Source organism: Saccopteryx leptura, chromosome 6 (assembly GCF_036850995.1).
Source record: "Saccopteryx leptura isolate mSacLep1 chromosome 6, mSacLep1_pri_phased_curated, whole genome shotgun sequence".
In the NCBI taxonomy this organism is placed as follows: Eukaryota; Metazoa; Chordata; class Mammalia; order Chiroptera; family Emballonuridae; genus Saccopteryx; species Saccopteryx leptura.
In genome coordinates, this window is record NC_089508.1 from 68,570,378 (window position 1) to 68,590,447 (window position 20,070).

The window sequence follows — 20,070 nt, forward strand, 5'->3', positions numbered from 1 at the left end:
GTTCTTCCATAGGACATCTGTATTTTAATTCTTTAGCAAGCATTATGCCTGAGCGTGAGTTAGTCAGTTGGCTCCTATCCACCTGAGAACAGCTTTCTGCAGAAGAAGCTTCTCAGCAGGTAGGGAGGGAGAGGGCTGGAGAAGGCCAGGCGTGGTGGGCAGCTGTAGGCCACCCACGGGCCTGGACTCTCGGGTGGTGATGGCGCGGTGGTGGGGGTGTGGGAAGGGGTCCAGAGAAGGCGGCCTCGGAAGCCGCTGGAGGAGAAGGCAAGAGGGCGGAAAGTCAATTTCCTTCTTTTTCCACCGGGCCAGCTAAGGCCTGTCCAGGGCCCTGCGGTTCCAGCAGTCATTTGGTACAGAAGAACAAAGAGAATTCCTTGGAGTCATTCTGGAAGCTTGGAAGTTTGGAACCTCGTGTGAGCAGTAGTTTAGAAACAGCTCAGCCAGGAGCGGGACGTGTTTTCTGCAGACCTCTGACTTTAGGAACTGCATTGTTTCCTAATTGGATCACTGGTTAAGGATTCATGGAACTGAAAGGGGTTTCACATCAGGAATAAAACTTAGAGGTCCTGCAACTGAGACCCAGAGGGACAGGACCTGCCCAAGGCCACACAGTGTGTTAGTGTCACCCAAAGTTGTTGCAATCCAAACTACCTGCAAAACCCTAATGAGGGAAGTTGGGAGGGAAGGTAAAAAAACATTTTGTCAGCCATTAGATTATGACAAGTTCTCCTTAGAAAGTTCTCTAGGCCCTGGCCGGTTGGCTCAGTGATAGAGCGTCGGCCTTGCGTGCAGAAGTCCCGGGTTCGATTCCCGGCCAGGGCACACAGGAGAGGCGCCCATCTGCTTCTCCACCCATCCCCCTCTCCTTCCTCTCCCGCAGCCAAGGCTCCATTGGAGCAAAGATGGCCTGGGCGCTGGGGATGGCTCCTTGGCCTCTGCCTCAGGCGCTAGAATGGCTCTGGTCGCGACAGAGCGACGCCCCGGATGGGCAGAGCACCGCCCCCTGGTGGGCGTGCCGAGTGGATCCTGGTCAGGCGCGTGCGGGTGTCTGTCTGACTGTCTCCCGGTTTCCAGCTTCAGAAAAAGTACAAAAAAAAAAAAAAAGGAAGTTCTCTATTCTTTCAGAAATTTAAAAGGTGGTGACTGAAGGGGGTGCCTAGGATATATTTTGAAGCGATTAGGGGGTGTTGCTGACATTTGAGTATTTCCGGTTTGCTTGTACTGTTTGGGTGGTTAACTGCAGCACTGGCGGCGGGGGCACATTTCACATGAAACCTCTCTCTGAATGCGGGAGTAGTTCCTGTCTCTAAAGACAGTATAAAAAAAGAGAAAGGAATTTGCATAAAGTAGCCCTCTAATAATTTTCTCTTTGTGCCCCCAATCAGGTAAGGGCTGCACAGTTCAGAGAAGGCCCCTGCTTGTGTGTGCGCACTCAGAGGAGGTCAGGGGAGGACTGCAGCCCTGGCATCAGGCCGGCACCCTCTCTCCGGGTCTCTGGGGCCCGAGGATGAGCCCCCAGAGCCGGCCAGGGCTCTGTGAGGGGCGCTCAGTCCCGCAGACGTTCACCACGCACCAGCTCTGGATCAGGCCGGGAGCGCGGAGCAACCGCAGTGTTCGCTGTCAGCTCGCTGACCTGGCGGAGCCTGCAGGCCCGAGGGGGCGATGGCCTCGCGGACAGGACGGCACAGGGCTGCAAGGGATCTCGATATCGTGTCCCCTGAACTGAGGCAACTCTCGGGCCACAGATGACTTTGGGAATTATTACCAGCATCCCCAGATGAAGCGCCTGGGAATGTTCCTCTGTCCTTCCCATTCCCCTGGCACCTGTGTGCTGCTTGGTGCTTGGCTGTTGTTTACCTGTCTGTCGAGTTCTTGCCTCAGCCAGACAGTGAGCCTCCTCGGGGTGGTGCCGTGGACCCTCCCGGCCCGGCGGGGGGGAAGCGGGTGCTCCACAGACACTTGGCAGACGGCTCACGCTGGGGGAGTCAGGATCAGGCAGCTGGAGGTGGGGGTGGGGCTCAAGGACATGACTGGTGTCTGTACACCAAAATTAAGTTTACACGGTTAAAAGAAGCACTCCCTGAGCCAAAGGAGTTGGGAGGGGCAGATTCAGGTAGCAGCCCAAACTGCGCTCCATTCCGGAGGGAAGGAAGAAAGTCCGAGCTTCCAAGGGCAAAAGCCACAGGCCCAAAACGAGGTGAGCGAGTCCCGGACATACTTCTACGCCAAGCACCGAAGCCCGAGGTCCCAACCTCATCGGGCTGCCAAGGTGTGTAAGTCTGACTTCTTTATTGGCCTCACACTCCATGTAGGGCCCCCTGATATTAGTTTTAGTTCACACTTCCCTTGGTCCCCTTCTTCCCAATGCGTCACTCTTGACAACTGATTTGCTCCCAGACTTAAATTAAGGTTAACAGCTTGGTGATGAGCTGCTCATGCGGGCACTTGGTACAGCGGTGCGCAGAGAGGAGACCACGGAAGGTGCCTTCTCACAGGAAAGAGCACCAGATGGGGAGATCTGGGCTCAGGCCTCAGTCCCTCCAGTGTTTCTTCACTTGAGCTGCCACATCTGTAAAAGGTTGGGAGGGGGGACGGGAAGGGTGACATCTACCTCCTAGCCTGTGAAGATTAAAAGTTAACATGTGAAAAGAAAAGAAGTGAGTTTTCCTTCCTGGCCTATAAGGGACTCTGCATCCATAATCTCATTTGAGCCTTGCAGTAGGGCAGGCATTCTTACCATTTCTATTTTACAGATGAAAAACCTGAGGTTCAGTGAGTGTAAGTGACCTACTAGAGATTATGTAACTATTAAGAGGTAGAACTGGGCCTGGCTTCAGCCGCCCTCTGTTGCTGTCTATTGAAAAGGACAGCTGGCACCTGCACAATATTTCAAAGTCCTTTCATGTGCACAGACTGCTTATTCTTCCTAGGGGACCCATAAATGCAAAGTGTTGTCTACATGAAACATCTAGGGCATGGTTTTCATGAGATTGCTGCAGCCAATGAAGCAGTGAGCCTGTGGTGGTCATGTGGATGCAAGAACTCAACTGGCCAACACGCATGGGCGACAATGACAGGTTATGAGGATTGTGTGAGAACTGTTTATAAGAATGTCTACAAGGTATAATGACATGCTACAATGCATGAGTCTGTAAGAATTATATGTGCTTTTTTGTCTGACACTCTGCATATGTCTTCAGACAACTTTGTTGTAAGCAGATTTAAATTACTCTTTCATGTCTAATTTCAGATGGTTTCAGAGGTGCATCTGAGAATAGTAATATTGATCACAGTGTTTGCAAGGAAATGGATGCACATTCTATTAGTAATTATTAAAATCTGCTAGATTTAGACTAAGCTTAATGTAGCTAGTTATAATAAAGAAAGGTGAACACATTCTATCTTCAGCCTGATAAGGGGAGAGGGTGTAGCGGTGAGTCTTAGGCTGAGCTTGGAAAGGAATAGCGGTAGTTTTGCCAATTGGAAGGGAAGTTGCGCAAAACAAGAATGGGGCGGACCGGGGAGATGATCCAGAGAAAAGCCTGGAAAAGTGCTTGGCCCCTGGTGGTTGGGCAGTGAATGGAGAGAGACCAGGGTGCATCCCTCGCCTTCAGCACTTCAGGCTACACCTCAGGGTGTTCCCTGGGAAAATTCCAGAAGAAAACCAGTGGGGTCAGCTTAGGGGACTATGTGGTTCATGTTGAAACACTGGACATACCGCATTACTGGAAAGATGCACACTGGATGACCAGCAAAAGGAAACTCAACTTTCCAAATGTTGGCAATGATGGGAGATTCAGTTCCAGTGACCAGTTGCTTATTGAATGTCAGCACAAATAATAACAAATGCATTCTAACCATGACAGCCACAGAAAGGACACAAAGAACAGAGTGTCCTGGATCCCTTGAAACAGCTCATTGGAATCTGTGAACTCCAGAACCTAGCACGGGAGGACTCTGATAGTCTTGCCCCATGACCATCCAAGACTAAGAACTCTGGGAGGCCTGAGGCCACAGAGGTCTGGGCATCAGCAGACACCCCCTGCCCCCAGGAGTTCATCACCCACATGGGGTTTTGTGCAAGGAGTGAGTGATGTAATTCCTGGCTGGGACACTGTCTCCTGACTGCAGGTGGGATGCACACAGCTGCAATCTGACAGGAGATCCTGACGCTGGTCAACCCAACCAAGTAGGTAAGTCCTTGGAGTCTGAGCAAGAACAACAGACTGTTCCATGTTTTGGCAGGAACTGGGAAGACATTAAAACAGGTCTTTGGAGCTAAATAAACATGGCTTTGTACCTCAAGTTTGTTATCAACTGAGTGACTTTGGGTAGGTGGCTTAATATCTTAGAGCTTTAGTTTCTTCATTTTCATTGTAAAATAGGGGTGGTATATAACTTTCCTGTTAGGCTGTTGAGGGCAGTTAGTTAGATAGTATACGTAGAGTGCTGTGTCTGGCCTATGGGCACTTACTACATAGCACAGCAGCACCCTGGCCACAATAGCCTCATGGGGTGGCTAAGCAGGGGCCCAGTAAGTGTCCTCTGACTTAAAGGTCAGTCTGGATCCTAGACTTCTGGAAACCTCTGAAACCTTCTTCTTAGAGGTTTGAGGGTATATTAGGGTAGGACGTGCAGTCTAGTTCCCTGGTTATGACAAAATGCAAAACCTCCATCCTTACCTTTTCTGCCCCAGATTCTCTCAAAAGCAGTACCAAACTGTGGGGTGGCACTGGGCCAAGTTTCGGGAGAGCTGAGATTGGCTCTGCCACTCCCTGGCTGGGGGACCTTGGACAAGGCCTGTAAGTAGCTGAGGCCTGGGTTTCTTCATTTGCAAATCTGGGACAAAGTTATCTGTTCCCTGTTTGTCACAAGATCAAGTTCAACCTCATTAGCCTCGTATTCAAGTTCCTTTCCATCATATCCTCTGGCCTCATCTCCCATAACTCCTCTTCATGTCCACGCGGCCCTGCCAAAGCTAACCTTTCTTAGCATCTCCATACCCAGACAGAACCTTCTTGTCCAGTCTTTGTGTCAAAATCATGTACACCTTTGCATCCCCTGCAGCACCCAGCACAGGCTGTTGCATAAAATAGGTCTTTATTTTATCAATTAGAATTAGGTTTGGTTACATATGATGGAGAAACTAAAATAATAGTAGTTTAAAGAGAAATTATTTCTCTCTATGATAAAGAGGTCCAAAGAAGATAGAGTAGGGCTGGCACTGTGGTGACTTGAGGTATCAGGATCCCATGTTCGTTCTGTCTTGCTGCTCCACCCATCTTAGCACGTCCCTTCATGGTCCACTATGGCTGCCAAATTTGTGACATCTTATGTCACTTAGCCAGCAGAAAGTAGAGGAGAAAGGGGGCAAAATATGTATCCTGTTCCCTCAAGGAGGCTTCCTGGATGTTATACATGTCACTTCTGCTCATATCATATTGGCTAGAACTTAGTCACACGGTCATTATAGCTGCAAGACAGGTGGAGAAGATAGCTTTTTAATCGGGCCATTTCAAATAAAGGGAAGTGGTGGGTAAGAATGAATACTGACATACCCAAATGGTTTCTCTGCTACAGTTATTTAAACAAATAAAAATTATGATAATTTGCTATCAAGTTGAAAGCCCCATATAACGTATGAGATTATTACAAAACACTTACCTATTTTAACAATATATGGGTGTTGCCCTGATTGGATTGCTCAATTGGTTAGTTCAGGGGTAGTCAATCTTTTTATACCTACCGCCCACTTTTGTATCTCTGTTAGTAGTAAAATTTTCTAACCACCCACCGGTTCCACAGTAATGGTGATTTATAAAGTAGGGAAGTAGTTTTACTTTATAAAATTTATAAAGCAGAGTTACAGCAAGTTAAAGCATATAATAATAATTACTTATCAAGTACTTTATGTCGGATTTTCGCTAAGTTTAGCAGAATAAATCTTTATAAAACAACTTACTATAGTTAAATCTATCTTTTTATTTATACTTTGGTTGCTCTGCTACTGCCCACCATGAAAGCTGGAATGCCCACTAGAGGGCGGTAGGGACCAGGTTGACTACCACTGGGTTAGAGCATTGTCCCAATATGTAAACACTGTCTATTCTATCCTTAGTCAGGGCACATACAGAAACAGATTGATAATGTTTCTGTTTCTCTCTCTTCCCTCCTTTCTCTCTCTAAAACCAATCAATTAATTAAAAAATTTAAAAAATAATAAAAGCTAAATGTCTAACTCTTGAGTTTCCCCTATTATTATCAGGATCAGTATTATTATTCCCGTCTTACAAATGAGAAAACTGAGACTCAGAGAGGTTAAGCACTTATTCCAAGGTCACACAGCCAGGAAGTGGCAGAGGCAGGATCCAAACCTAAGTATGCCTATCACCAAAACCTCCTTTCTCTACCTCTCCAGGTATCTAAGCCAGGTGAGAGCTGAACCTCCTTTCCTGAATCAGAGTCCCAGTGCCCAAGTAAGAAAGCACTGTGATTCAGGAAAACAGCGAGATTGTGTACCCCCATCACAACCAACTCCTGTGTGACCCTTTTGAGACTTTTACAGAGGGGAAAACAGGTCCAGAGACAAGCAAGGCCCTCACGTGGCACCTGCTACCACTTTATTTTGTCGGTCCCTTCTGCCCACTTCATGCCACATGGACCCGGCTCCTGGAGTTTGGGCTCATGGCCACAGCTTGGGTGATGCCTACACTCTGCTCCCTCTGTTCCCAGCATCCTGTTCCATGGCCAAGACTACTCAGTTTTGATTCAGGTCGAATGAGTCATTAAGAGAAAACAGAGGCCTATTCCCTTGCTAGATAATACGAACCCACCCACCTTTTGACTTCTTTTTGTTCTAATGACAGTATGCAATGATTCAGAATTATCACACTCAGAATGACTACTTTGTATTTTTCTTGAAAATGAAGAGACATTGTGTGAATAAATGAGCTGAAAATGGCTCTGTAGGGAGGGAAGGATGGCCTGTGGGCACATCAATGCAGAGTGGAGGCTGAATGGATGTGCAGGAACGGGAGGGAACAGCAATTCCTTGGCAGAAAGGAGAGCCAAGAGGAAGCAGATGTGGAGCCTCGCAGAAAAGCCTTTCAAGGCCCCCCAATGGCAAAACCTGAAGCAACCACCAATTTCCGAGCCTACTTGACTTAAAGCCAAGTACATTCACAGGCAGCTGGAGGCAGGGAGGAAAGATATTTTCAAAAGAGCCACCATACACGGGGTGTAGGGCTGGAGAACTTTCTGTGTCTCTCCATGCCAAGCAGACTGATTAGGGGCAAATGAGGGAATGGGAGAGGGACAGAGTGTCTTGCAGCAACACAGCACTGTGTTCCTCTCACACAAATGAGCTGTGAGGATCTCATCTACGACAGCCTGCCCTTCAAACAAGGGCTAACAGGTCCCTTGCCCAGTGGCTGCTGCTCATAGCTTGGCTCTGGCATTGCCCAGGGCTTCCGGTTCTCCGTGGTAAGAAAGGAGGACAGAATTAACAGTCAGAAGGGTTGGTGCTTTCTCCAGCTTAGTGCTGGGTGGTCTGGGGTGAAACTCAATCTCTTTCAGGCTGTTTTTGCATGCAATGAGAGCTGCTCTGCTAACGATAAAATGCTATACAAGGAGCAGTTATTAGTGTGTTCACAGACGTAGGAGAATTAATGTATTCTGACAGACGTGACGTCAACCTGGGAATCTGAGGCAATGGGGACATTCCATTCCATAGCCTCTGATAAACAGGATGAAATTGGAAATGCATTCATTGGGAGTGAAATTTTCTGCCAGGCTTCCTTTCCTTCACGGTGAATTTCAGGTTTCCTATGGTGCTTGAAGGGTTCTGTAGGGAGCTACTAGGGAAGGCTGACCTCCATTTTCGTTGCTATAAACTCTATTTTTGGTTGTGTTCTGTGAACATCTTCATTTCAGTCACTTGCACCATTGGTAGGGAAGTGGTTTCTTTTTTATAGCATTAAGTTGTGATGAGCATTGTGTTATATATATATATATATAGTGTGTGTGTGTGTGTGTGTGTGTGTCTGTCTGTGTATTTTTTTTTTTTTTTTTTTTCATTTTTCTGAAGCTGGAAACAGGGAGAGACAGTCAGACAGACTCCCGCATGCGCCCGACCGGGATCCACCCGGCACGCCCACCATGGGGCGGTGCTCTGCCCACCAGGGGGCGATGCTCTGCCCATCCTGGGCGTCGCCATGTTGCGACCAGAGCCACTCTAGCGCCTGGGGCAGAGGCCGAGGAGCCATCCCCAGCGCCCGGGCCATCTTTGCTCCAATGGAGCCTTGGCTGCGGGAGGGGAAGAGAGAGACAGAGAGGAAAGCGCGGCGGAGGGGTGGAGAAGCAAATGGGCGCTTCTCCTGTGTGCCCTGGCCGGGAATCGAACCCGGGTCCTCCGCACGCTAGGCCGACGCTCTACCGCTGAGCCAACCGGCCAGGGCCTGTGTATTTTTTTTTTTTACAGATTTTATTTATTGATTTTACAGAGAGAGGAGGGGCGATAGGAATAAAAAGTATCAACTTATATTTGCTTCATTTTAGTTGTTTGTTGCTGGCTTGTTGCTTGTCACATGTGCCTCGACCAAGCCAGTCCAGGTTTTAGAATCAGCGACCTCAGCATTCCAGGTTGACACTTTATCCACTGCACCAACATAGGTCAGGCAAATGCTATTGTAATTACTTTTTTAGTAATTATTTTTAAAATATTTTTATTTTAGCAAGAGAAGAAGGTAGAGAGAGAGAAAGAGAGAGAGACAGACAGGAATACTGATCTCATCAACTCATAGTAGTTGCTTCTCGTATGTGCCTTGACCAGGCAAGCCCAGGGTTGTAAACTGGAGTCCTCAGCATTCCAGGTCAAGCTTTACCCACTGTGCCACCACATGCCTTTTTTTTTTTCAATAAAAAAAGTCCACATAGGAACTTCTCATGGATGATATTTTAGAGCTAGGAGGGAATTAAAAGACCGTCTAGTTCAACCCTGCGATTTTCCCGACGAGGAACTGAGGGCTCGGCAGGGAACTGTTTCTGGATGGGTCTCACACTAGTCAGTGAGTTGAGATTAATCCCCTGTTAGCTGCTCCATTGAGTGCTCTTTCTCTTACTCTATGGTGCAAAACCTGATGTCTTCAGGGACCAAGCAGGTAAGGAGGAGGAGGGCATTGAGGGGTAAGATAATGGGAAGTGGTAGGACCTCCAGTTCAGTTTTTTTATGTTCATCTTGTTTGATGCTTTTTGAACTACTTGAATCTGTAAGTTTATATGTTTCAACAAATTTGGGAAATCTTCACCAACCATTTTTTCAAATATATATATTTTTAATAAATTTGGGAAATCTTTACCCACTATTTTTTTTAAATATATATATTTTTATATCAGTCTTTTCCTTTTTCCTATGATCTGCAATGATGTGAATGTTAAGACCATTTAATACAGTTCTACAGATCCCTGGGGCTCTATTTATTTTCTTTTTCAAATCTTTTTCTCTGTGTTCTTCAGGCTGTATAATTTCTATTGATCTGTCATCCAGTCTATTAACTGTTCCCTCTGTCATTTGAATTCTGCTACTTGAGGCCATCCACTGATTTTTAAATTTCAGATACTATATTTTTCAAGTGTAAAATTTCCATTTGGTTTTTTAAAAAGTAGTTTCTATTATTTCTCTGCTGAGAATTTCTGTCTTGACATTTATTTTTAAATATTTGTTTACTATTGCCCTGGCCGGTTGGCTCAGTGGTAGAGCGTCGGCCTGGCATGCAGGGGACCCGGGTTCGATTCCCGGCCAGGGCACATAGGAGAAGCACCCATTTGCTTCTCCACTCCTCCCTCCCCTCCTTCCTCTCAGTCTCTCACTTCCCCTCCCGCAGCCAAGACTCCATTGGAGCAAAGATTGCCCGGGCGCTGGGGATGGCTCCTTGGCCTCTGCCCCAGGCGCTAGAGTGGCTCTCCTTGCGGCAGAGCGACGCCCCGGAGGGGCAGAGCATCGCCCCCTGGTGGGCAGAGCCTCGCCCCTGGTGGGCGTGCCGGGTGGATCCCGGTCGGGCGCATGCGGGAGTCTGTCTGACTGTCTCTCCCCGTTTCCAGCTTCAGAAAAATACAGAAAAAAAAAATTGTTTACTATTGCATCATGAAGGGTGGTTATACTAGCTGCTTTAAAAAGCTTTTTTCTAGTTTTTTGTCTATCTTATCCCTTGAGAACTGATTAGCTTTTCTTGGTTTTTATCATGTTGGATAATTTTACATTGTATCCCGGGCATTTTATATGGGATGTTAGGAGACACTGGGTACAGTGAAATCAGATGTTTTGTTTCAACATACAAGTGAACCAGTTGAGTTCAGACTGCAAGTTCTGTCTCCCTTTCTGCAGGCAGTGGTCCCGTTGTCAGCTCAGGTTATAAAGGCTCTGAAGAGCTGCTTGCGTGTGTTCTGCACATACACAGCTTGGAGGTTGGCCCAGAACTTATGTTGGTTCGTACATGGAATCCCTTTCTCCTACTCTTTACTCTGCGGGTCCCTTCACATTATTCAGCTCCCAGGACCTCATTCCTTGGTCTTCTGGCTTGAAAGATGGGGCTCTCAGAATTATAGTCACTGATGATGTCGCAAAGTTTCATGACATGGATCTGGCTTACAGAGCAAAATGGCAAGAGACAAGAGGAAAATTGACTGCTATTGTACTCTTCACACACGGGGCCCTCTTCTAGGTTCCTCTGTCCAGAGGTCCAGGTTTGTCTCAGGGGTTTGAGGTGCCTGAGCTGCTGTCGCGGTGGAGGCAGCGCAGCCTCAGGGCTGTGTCTGGCCTGGAGGCTGAGCTGGGAGAAAAACAAGTGAGGAGAAAGCACAAGGATTTTCCCCACACTCTCTGGCTTGCAGGGGACTCATTTCCAGGTCATCTGGACAGAAAGATGGGCTGCTTCTTGCAGTTGTTGTGTCTATGACTGCTGTGTACTTTCACAATTCAGCTCACCATGGGTCAAAGCCAGGAGAAAAATTCCTGGAAATTCATTGCCATCATATTGATCATTCAGATGATTGATTTCTCTTCCCAATCCACCTGCTTTTGTTTACTTTTCAGAGTCCTCTATAAATTGACTTTTTTTTGGGGGGGGGTATTTTGTTCTGAGTGATTAGTTGTAATCAGTGGGAGACAGAGTACAGTGTGCCTTATCCATTTGGTTGGAGCTGGCAGTCTAGCAACACACTTGGAATCCGTATCTTTTTGGCTGGTGCTACTCTAAGTTTTACAGGCAGCCGCCCACTGGCAGAACTTGTAGTTTGGTATCCTATATCTCCTGGTCTGCTGGGGCCATGTTCTCTGCCTTTATTTGGGGTAGATACTGATATAGATGCTCACTCAACAAAGATATATTGGATGCACCTTTGTGCTATATCTTGGGGATACAAAAATGGCTAACACATGATCCCTGCCCTAAAGGGACTCATGATTTAGTGAGACAAGAATTTGGACAAGAAATTTAGATCTAGGCTTAGAACCTTTCTCAAGACTTCTTGTGTGCCTCTGAACCACGTGCATTGTTAGAGAGCATTTCCCAGCCTGATTCTGGGGCTTTGCCTTTCTAGAAACATTTTTTAATTGCCTCCCTTTTTTGAGGGGAACCAACAGTAGAGCACTTCTACAAAACCTTTTATATATAAAGAGCTACTTTTAGTTCTGTACACTCTACAAAATGCTAAGATTACTCTGTATGACAATCTTCTCACCTATTAAATACAGTTTTAGAAAACACAGTCTGATTTGGAGCTCCAGAACTTAAAAGGGAAACAAAGTCATGGAGAGTATCCAGAATAGCACTGAAAGTGGAAAAAGAATGGAAGTGATGTTTTTAAAACAAGTAAGAGTAGGAGAAGCTGAGGCCATCTGCCAAGGAGATAACCCTCCTACGGAAGATTAACAGTCTCCTCAGCCCATCTCTGCTGCCTTCTCTCTTTGAAAGCACTTACTTTTTCTTTCTACACTGAAGTAGTGCTGGAGTGCTGAATCTGGGAGAGGAGATGAAAAGTGGGAGGAGGGAAAGGGGTCCTTCTCTTAGCTTGCACAGGTAGGCACCATGCGTCCGTGAGGGTGTTCTGAGTGCCTTACCATCCTCACACCAATCCAGCGAGCCTTGGTGATAAGCTTTAGTGATTCCTGTATGGTAGACAAGGAGACTGAAACTCAAGGGTGACATGATTTTCTCAAGGGTTCAACAAACTAAACATAGACTAGAACCCAGCCCTCCCAAGTATGGATTCTGTTTTCTCCATTGCATCAACCTCTAAGACTTTGGGCTCTGAAAATATTCCCCTCACACACCATTAGAACCATAGCAGTCTTCTGTGTGACAAGTGGATCACTGGGAGGATGGGTTTGGGGAACAGAGACACTATCACCTATCCGGGGGCTCATGAGAAAGGAAGATGTCCACTGGGAAGCCAGATCCAAGTTCTCTAGACCTGTCTTCCCTTAGAGTATAATTCAAGCAAGTGCTTATCCTCTTGTCTAAAAAAAAAAAAAAAAAGAAATTCAGAAAATGATCATAAGACAGAGGAAGAAAAGGTGAGGTAAGAAAGCGATCGTTGTCCAGGACATCTTGCTCTAACCAAGAGGGTGAACTAGGGACGGAAGACAGACTGCTCGGTGGGGATCAGAAGTGGCAGAGTAGCAGGGCCACTCATTCTAGCTCCCCCGCCCCACCCCAGGCCTCCGTGCCGGCCCTGGCTCGGGGGGAGCTGGAGCATTGAGGGGAAGGGTTCTTTCCTTCCTAAGTGGCCAGTGAGAGACAGCGTCTCCTCCTCCTGCCAGAGGGCCGGCAGACTGGCACGCTGCATTCCCGAACAGCCAGGCCTTCTCTTTGCCAGTCTCCCCTGTGGCCCCACTTCTCTCACCAGCTCATGCTTTCTTTCTAATTTGACAGCAGAAAGAAAGGATATGAATGTTTATTGAGACGTGACTGTATCAGGCACCATGCTAAGCACCTTACATTTAGTAGCCTCTAGCAGAGGACTTAGTATATGTCGGCTAATTGCACACATTTCTCAGGGTGCACCTCTGTGACTAATTTTTTAATCTCTGAAGTTTTCAGTTAGTCATGAGCTAATTCTGTAAAAATGTCAGGGTAAGCCCACATACGATTTCATTTCTCTGCAAAGAGAAAAGAAGCTTGCCTGAGACCACCTGTCCCCACCAATCAATGTCCCAGCCTACACCTTTGAAGGTTTGTGATGCCAATAAATTCCACAGAGAAGCACCACATCCTTTTGTTTATTCTGTATATTATATTTTGAATGCCATTTTCTCCTCTTCTTTCCCCCTGCCACTGCTCTAGCTGGGTATTTGCCTCTTTTTCCATAAACGCCCATCAAGCTCCCTGCCACCAATCCAAATAAACAAAACTGACCATGGATCTTCATGAAACATTTGCTTTTGTCGGATCCAAGACTTCAGGGGCTTTCTATTGCATATAGGAGAGGTCTAGACTCAGTAATCAAAACTTTTCACAGCTGCTTGCTTTTCCAAACATCTTTCTTACACCCTGTTGTAAATCCCATCTTCAATCCAATTGGTTTACTTATTGCTAAACAAATATGCCTAGACTCTTTGAACCTTCCCAACTTCTTCCTGCCCCCTGTCAGCAGTTCCCTGATTAGTCATCACCATTCATGGGAGGTCAACCTTCCTTCCAAGATGAGCTCAAGGCTATTCACCTGGGCAATTCCTCCATCCTCTGCAATTACTCCTTTGATTGTCTGGACTCCTCATGCCACATATAATCATCATGTATTTTAAAATTGTCTTTATAAATCTGTAATTGCTTCTGCATGCTGACGTGACAGCAGCACTGTGCCATACTTTTCTCCCAAAATAGACACATAATATTTTATTACACAATCTACTAAAGCTTTGAAATTTCATTTCAAGATAACTTTGTCATTAAAAATATTTTTAGCGGAGTTTATTGGGAGCCAAGAGGGCATCAGAGTAGCTAGATATTACACTCACCTCCTCCTAGAACCAAACTGGAATTACAACGAAAATATAGAGCAATCAATCTGAATAACTGAGTGAAGACTAGCAAAAAAAGGTTTTATTATTTTCAGTGGAGATTTTCAAGGTAGAAAAAAAGAGATGGAGGGTTTTCTTTTTAAAGCTATCTGTCCTTCCTGTGCATATTACATAACTTTTAATTATTTTCAAAGTTAAGGAAATAGTCCCTCTGAACCCTTTAAAATGATTCAAATGTTGAAATGATTCACCAGTTCAGAAGAAAGTGGTGCGACCCTTCCAAAAATATTTTTTAAAAAGGAAAAAGATGAAAGAAAACCCAAATATTGGCCTTTTTGAAGGAAAAATAAACTGGCTACCCTTCTATTTTTTTTAATATTCTGAAAGAGCCCCTTCCACTCTGTGGGAATATAGTGAGAATGTATTGGCTATGAACCAGGAGGGGGTGTCTTGATCTTGGACTTCCAGCCTCCAAAACTGACAGTATATTCCTTAAGAGCTTGGACTGGGACCTGCAGTTTTTGTTTTCTGAGTGACTAAAACAAGGCAGCAAGATGGCGATGTGAGTAGGTGAATGTACCAACTTCCACCTCCCAGAACCAAAGTGGATTACAACTTAATTTTAAAAACAATCATCTGGAAAAACCAACTTTGGACTAAACTAAGAGGACTCTTTAACCAAGGAACACTGAAGAAGCCACACAGAGACTGGTAGGAAAAGCAGAAACACGGAGAGGGCTGCCCAGCTCCCAGGAGCAAATGGCAGCTCAGAGGGACTCACGTGGCGGGAAGTGAGTTTAGCGGAGAGGGGAGGGTCCTGGGCCCCAGGAATAAAGCCCCAGCTTGCAGTCCCAGAGCCTAGAGAGGTGTATGGACAGTATTTCACTGTGAAACAAGCCAGGATACTGTTTGCGAGAAAGAGACAGATTTCTCAGACCCAGGATTCTTCTTAAAGGGACCGCACAGAAAATCTCTTTCACAATCACTCACCTGGGGCTCTGGAGACGGGGAGAGATGAGAGGACCAAAGTAGCAGGAAGAGAGTATAATCTAGGAGGCACAGGGAGAAATAATTTGAGGAACAGCCACCCTAACCCCTGGGCTGAGTCACTCCCCAAATCTAAAGTGAATATTTTTTCTGGAACTGACAATACCAGCAAAGGGAAGCAGGTCACCAGCCAAACAGAAGCTCTCCTACTGCACTCAGAGCAGAGTCGCTTAGAAGCAGGGAGTAATCAGAGATACAGTATTGAGTGCTAAGGTCTGAGCTGCATCACCACCCCCACACTGCTGAGTGCTCACCGGAGGGCAGGCAGCAGTGGGACGTGGAAGCACAGTCCCGTTGGTGGGGGCAGAAGCTGGGGGCTGGTTGTGGCTGTGGCCCGGGCATGAGTGCAGTCCTGCCCATGGGGGTGGAAGTGGGGGCCGACTGTGACTGAGGCCCGGCACAAGCGTAGTACCACCTGGCAGGGGCGGAGGTGGCTGTGGCAGTGGAAGGGGCGCACAAAAGTGGTCCGACCTATGGCTGTGGGTCAGGTGAGTGAGAGCGGTTCCACCTGCAGTCTTGCCCGCAGGGGCAAGGCAAAAGCCGGGGAACTGGCTGAGATCTGCAGCTGAGCACAAGAGTGCAGCCCCACCCACAGGGAAAGTGTGGAGGCAGGGGGCCAGCCAGGGCCTGCAACCCAAACATGTGAACGCAGTCCCACCCACAGGGCAGGATGAAGGCCGGGGCTGGCCAAGGCTTGCAGCCCAGGCACACGAGCACAGACCCACTCTCAGGAGAGGTACGGAGGCCGGCCCAGCCAAAGCTTGCAACCTAGGCACGCTAACACAGTCCCACCTGTGGAGACAAGGTAGAAACCGCAGCGACTGCCACAGCAGGCCAGCATCAGCAATGCTCGTGCTTGAATGCCCGAGGTGGTGGCAGAGGGGGTGGCAGGCCTGCAAACAGACCCACACCTAGGGAACACAAAGGCCACACCCATCAGACTCCTGTGACCACACCCTTCTTATACACAGACAAAATGGGAAGGCAGAGAAATGCAACCCAAAATGAATCAAGAGAAATCCCCAGAAAAAGATTTGAATGAGTCAGAAATAACCAAATTACTGGATGCAGAGTTTAAAATAATGATTGTTAGGATGCTCAAAGATCTTAGATCAAAAATGGATGGACATAATGAGCACCTAAATAAAGAGATAGCAAGTACAAAAAAGGACATTGAAGTAATAAAAAAGAATCCATCAGAAATGACAAATACAATATCAGAAGTGAAGACCACAATGGAAGGAATTAAAAGCAGGATGGATAAAGCTGAGAATCGAATCAGTGAGTTAGAGGACAAGATAAATGAAAGCATGGAAGCAGAGCAGCAAAAAGAAAAGAGTCTCAAAAAGTCTGAGGAAACTCTAATAGAGCTGTGTGACAATATGAAGAGAAATAACATCTGCATCATAGGGGTTTCTGAAGGAGAAGAGAAATAACAATGGATAAAGAATCTGACTGAAGAAATCATAGCTGAAAACTTCCCTAAATTGATGAAGGAAAAAGTCACATAAGTTCAAGAAGCACAGAGTTCCATTAAGGATGAACTGAAAAAGGCAAACACCAAGACACACCATAATTAAAATACAAAAATTAAGAGATAAAGAAAGAACACTAAAAGCTGCAAGAGAAAAGCAGTCTATTACCTACAGAGGAGCCCCGATAAGGATGACATCTGACTTCTCCACAGAAACATTAGAGGCCAGAAAGGAATGGCAAGAGATATTCAAAGTAATGCAAAACAAGAGCCTACAACCAACCAAGACTTCTCTATCCAGCAAGGTTATTATTTAAAACTGAAGGAGAAATAAAAAGCTTCCCAGAAAAAAACCCAAAAAACAAAAAACTCAAGGAATTTGTTACAACCAATACTAAAAGAAATGTTAAGGGGTCTACTGTAAACAGAACAAAGGGGGGGGGAGAAATCTAGTAAAAGAGGAATGTAGATTTAAAGAATAAAATGGCAATAAACAATTATATATCAAAAATAACCTTAAATGTAAATGGATTAAATGCTCCAATCAAAAGACATAGGGGATGGCCCTGGCCGGTTGGCTCAGCGGTAGAGCGTCGGCCTGGCGTGCGGGGGACCCAGGTTCGATTCCCGGCCAGGGCACATAGGAGAAGCGCCCATTTGCTTCTCTACCCCCCCTCCTTCCTCTCTGTCTCTCTCTTCCCCTCCCACAGCCAAGGCTCCATTGGAGCAGGGATGGCCTGGGCGCTGGGGATGGCTCCTTGGCCTCTGCCCCAGGCGCTGGAGTGGCTCTGGTCGCGACGGAGCGACGCCCCGGAGGGGCAGAGCATCGTCCCCTGGTGGGCAGAGCGTCGCCCCCTGGTGGGCGTGCTGGGTGGATCCCGGTCGGGCGCATGCGGGAGTCTGTCTGACTGTCTCTCCCCGTTTCCAGCTTCAGAAAAAGAAAAAAAAAAAAGACATAGGGTAGCTTCATGGATTAAAAAACAAGACCAATACATATGCTGTCTACAAGAGACACACCTCAAAACAAAAGACACACATAGACTGAAAGTAAAAGTTTGGAAAAAATATTTCATGCAAATGGAAATTTAAAAAAAGCTGGGGTAGCAATACTTATACAGTACCTTGAGATACAAATTTAATTCGTTCTGTAACTAAGCTCATAAGTCAGTCAACTCATATATCAAACTACCAATACTGGATCTGTGCGCCAACTAGTAGCAGCTTCCTGAATCACAACTTGTATCTTGGAATTTCACTCAGATCTCGAACAAAGATACAGACCAAGTCGCAGCTCGTATCTTAAAAAATTTGTATGTTGGTCTGTTCATATCTCAAGGTACTACTGTATCTGACAAAATAGACTTTAAAACAAAGGCTATAGTACGGGATAAAGAAGGTCACTACATAATGATAAAGGGAGCAATCCAACAGGAAGATATAACCATTATAAATATATATGCACCTAATATAGGAGCACCTAAATACATAAAGCATATTTTGATGGGCATAAAGGGCAAGATCAACAGCAATACTATAATAGGAGGGGATTTTAATACCCCATTAAAATCACTGGATAGATCCTCAAGAAAGAAAATTAACAAAGAAACAGCAGACTTAAAGGACACACTAGATCAACTGGATTTAATAGATATCTTCAGAACCTTTCACCCTAAAGCAGCAGAATATACATTCTTTTCAAGTGCTCATGGTACATTCTCTAGGATAGACCACATGCTAGGACACAAAACGAGTCTCAACAAGTTTAAGAAGATTGAAATCATATCAAGCACTTTCTCTGACCCCAATTGCATGAAAATAGCAATCAACTGCAATAGAAAAATTGAAAAACACTCAAACACTTGGAAACTAAATAGCATGTTATTAAATAACAAATGAGTTAACAATAAGATCAAGGAAGAAATAAAAAATTTCCTTGAAACAAATGAAAACAAACATACAACAACTCAAAATTTATGGGACACAGCAAAAGCAGTCCTGAGAGGGAAGCTCATAGCACTACAGGCATACCTTAAGAGGCTAGAAAAAGCTCAAATAAATATTTTAACCCTGTATCTAAAAGAATGAGAAAAAGAACAACAAGTAAAACCCAGAGGAAGTAGAAGGAAGGAAATAATAAAGATCAGAGAGAAAATAAATTACATAGAGGCTAAAAAAACAATACAGAGGATCAATGAAACCACGAGCTGGTTCTGTGAAAAGGTAAACAAAATTGATGAACCTTTAACCAGACTCACCAAAAAAAAAAACAGAGAGAGGACTCAAATAAATAAAATTAGAAATGAGAGAGGAGAAGTAACAACTGACACAGCAGAAATACAAAGGATTGTAAGAAAATACTATGAAGAACTGTATGCCATAGAATTAGACAACCTAGGTGAAATGGACAAATTCCTCAAAACATAATCTTTCAAAAATCAATATAGAAGAATCAGAAAACCTAAACAGGCCAATTTCATCAAATGTGACTGAAACAGTTATCAAAAAACTCCCAAGAAACAAGTCCTGGGCCAGACTGCTGGCTTCACCAGCGAATTTACCAAATATTCAAAGAAGAAATAACTCCTATCCTTCTCAAGCTATTCCAAAAAATTCAAGAGGAGGGAAGACTTCCAAACTCCTTTTATGAGGCAAGCATAATACTGATTCCAAAACCAGGCAAAGACACTACAAAGAAAGAAAACTATAGACCAATATCCCTGATGAACTTAGATGCTAAAATTCTCAACAAAATATTAGCAAACTGGATCCAGCAATACATGAAAAAAAATCATACATCATGATCAGGTGGGATTTATTCTAGGGAGACAAGGCTGGTATAATATCCTCAAATCAATCAACGTGATTAAACACATAAACAAAAGAAAGGATAAAATTCACATGATACTATCAATAGATGCAGAAAAAGCATTTGATAAAATCCAGCACCCATTTATGATCAAAATTCTCAGCAAAGTGGGGATACAGGGAACATACCTCAACAGGATAAAGGCCATCTACGACAAACCCACAGCCAACATCATACTCAATGGGCAAAAATGAAAGGAAATCCCCTTAAGATCAGAAACAAAGCAGGGGCACCCCCTTTCACCACTCTTAATCAACATAGTTCTGGAAGTCCTAGCCATAGCAATCAGACAAGCAGAAGGGATAAAAGGCATCCAAATTGGAAAAGAAGAAGTAAAACTATCATTATTTGCTGATGATATGATACTGTACATAGAAAACCCTAAAGTCTCAGTCAAAAAACGACTGGACCTGAAAAATGAATTCAGCAAGGTGGCAGGATATAAAATCAATATTCATAAATCAGTGGCATTTTTATACACCAACAATGAACTGTCTGAAAGAGGAATTAGGGAAACAATCCCCTTTACTACAAAAAAAATAAAGTACCTAGGACTAAATTTAACCAGAGAGGTTAAAGACTTGTACTCGGAAAATTATAAAACATTTTTAAACAAAATCAAGGAAGATACAAACAAATGGAAGCATATACCGTGTTCATGGA

General features: G+C 45.2%; 1 protein-coding gene and 1 non-coding gene across 2 annotated transcripts in view; both read left to right on the top strand.

The window, feature by feature from the left end:
• The first annotated feature begins 749 nt into the window (after positions 1-749).
• TRNAA-UGC (transfer RNA alanine (anticodon UGC)) lies at positions 750-825 on the top strand. The gene has a single exon. It is a non-coding gene; the product is annotated as a tRNA-Ala (tRNA).
• An 8,274-nt stretch (positions 826-9,099) lies between these two features.
• The window catches only part of CYP19A1 (cytochrome P450 family 19 subfamily A member 1), a 117,224-nt gene continuing 106,253 nt past the window's right edge, over positions 9,100-20,070 (top strand). Inside the window, exon 1 of the mRNA XM_066342858.1 lies at positions 9,100-9,161. The gene's annotated coding sequence lies outside the window, so the exon portion shown is untranslated. The remainder of the gene's footprint in view (positions 9,162-20,070) is intronic.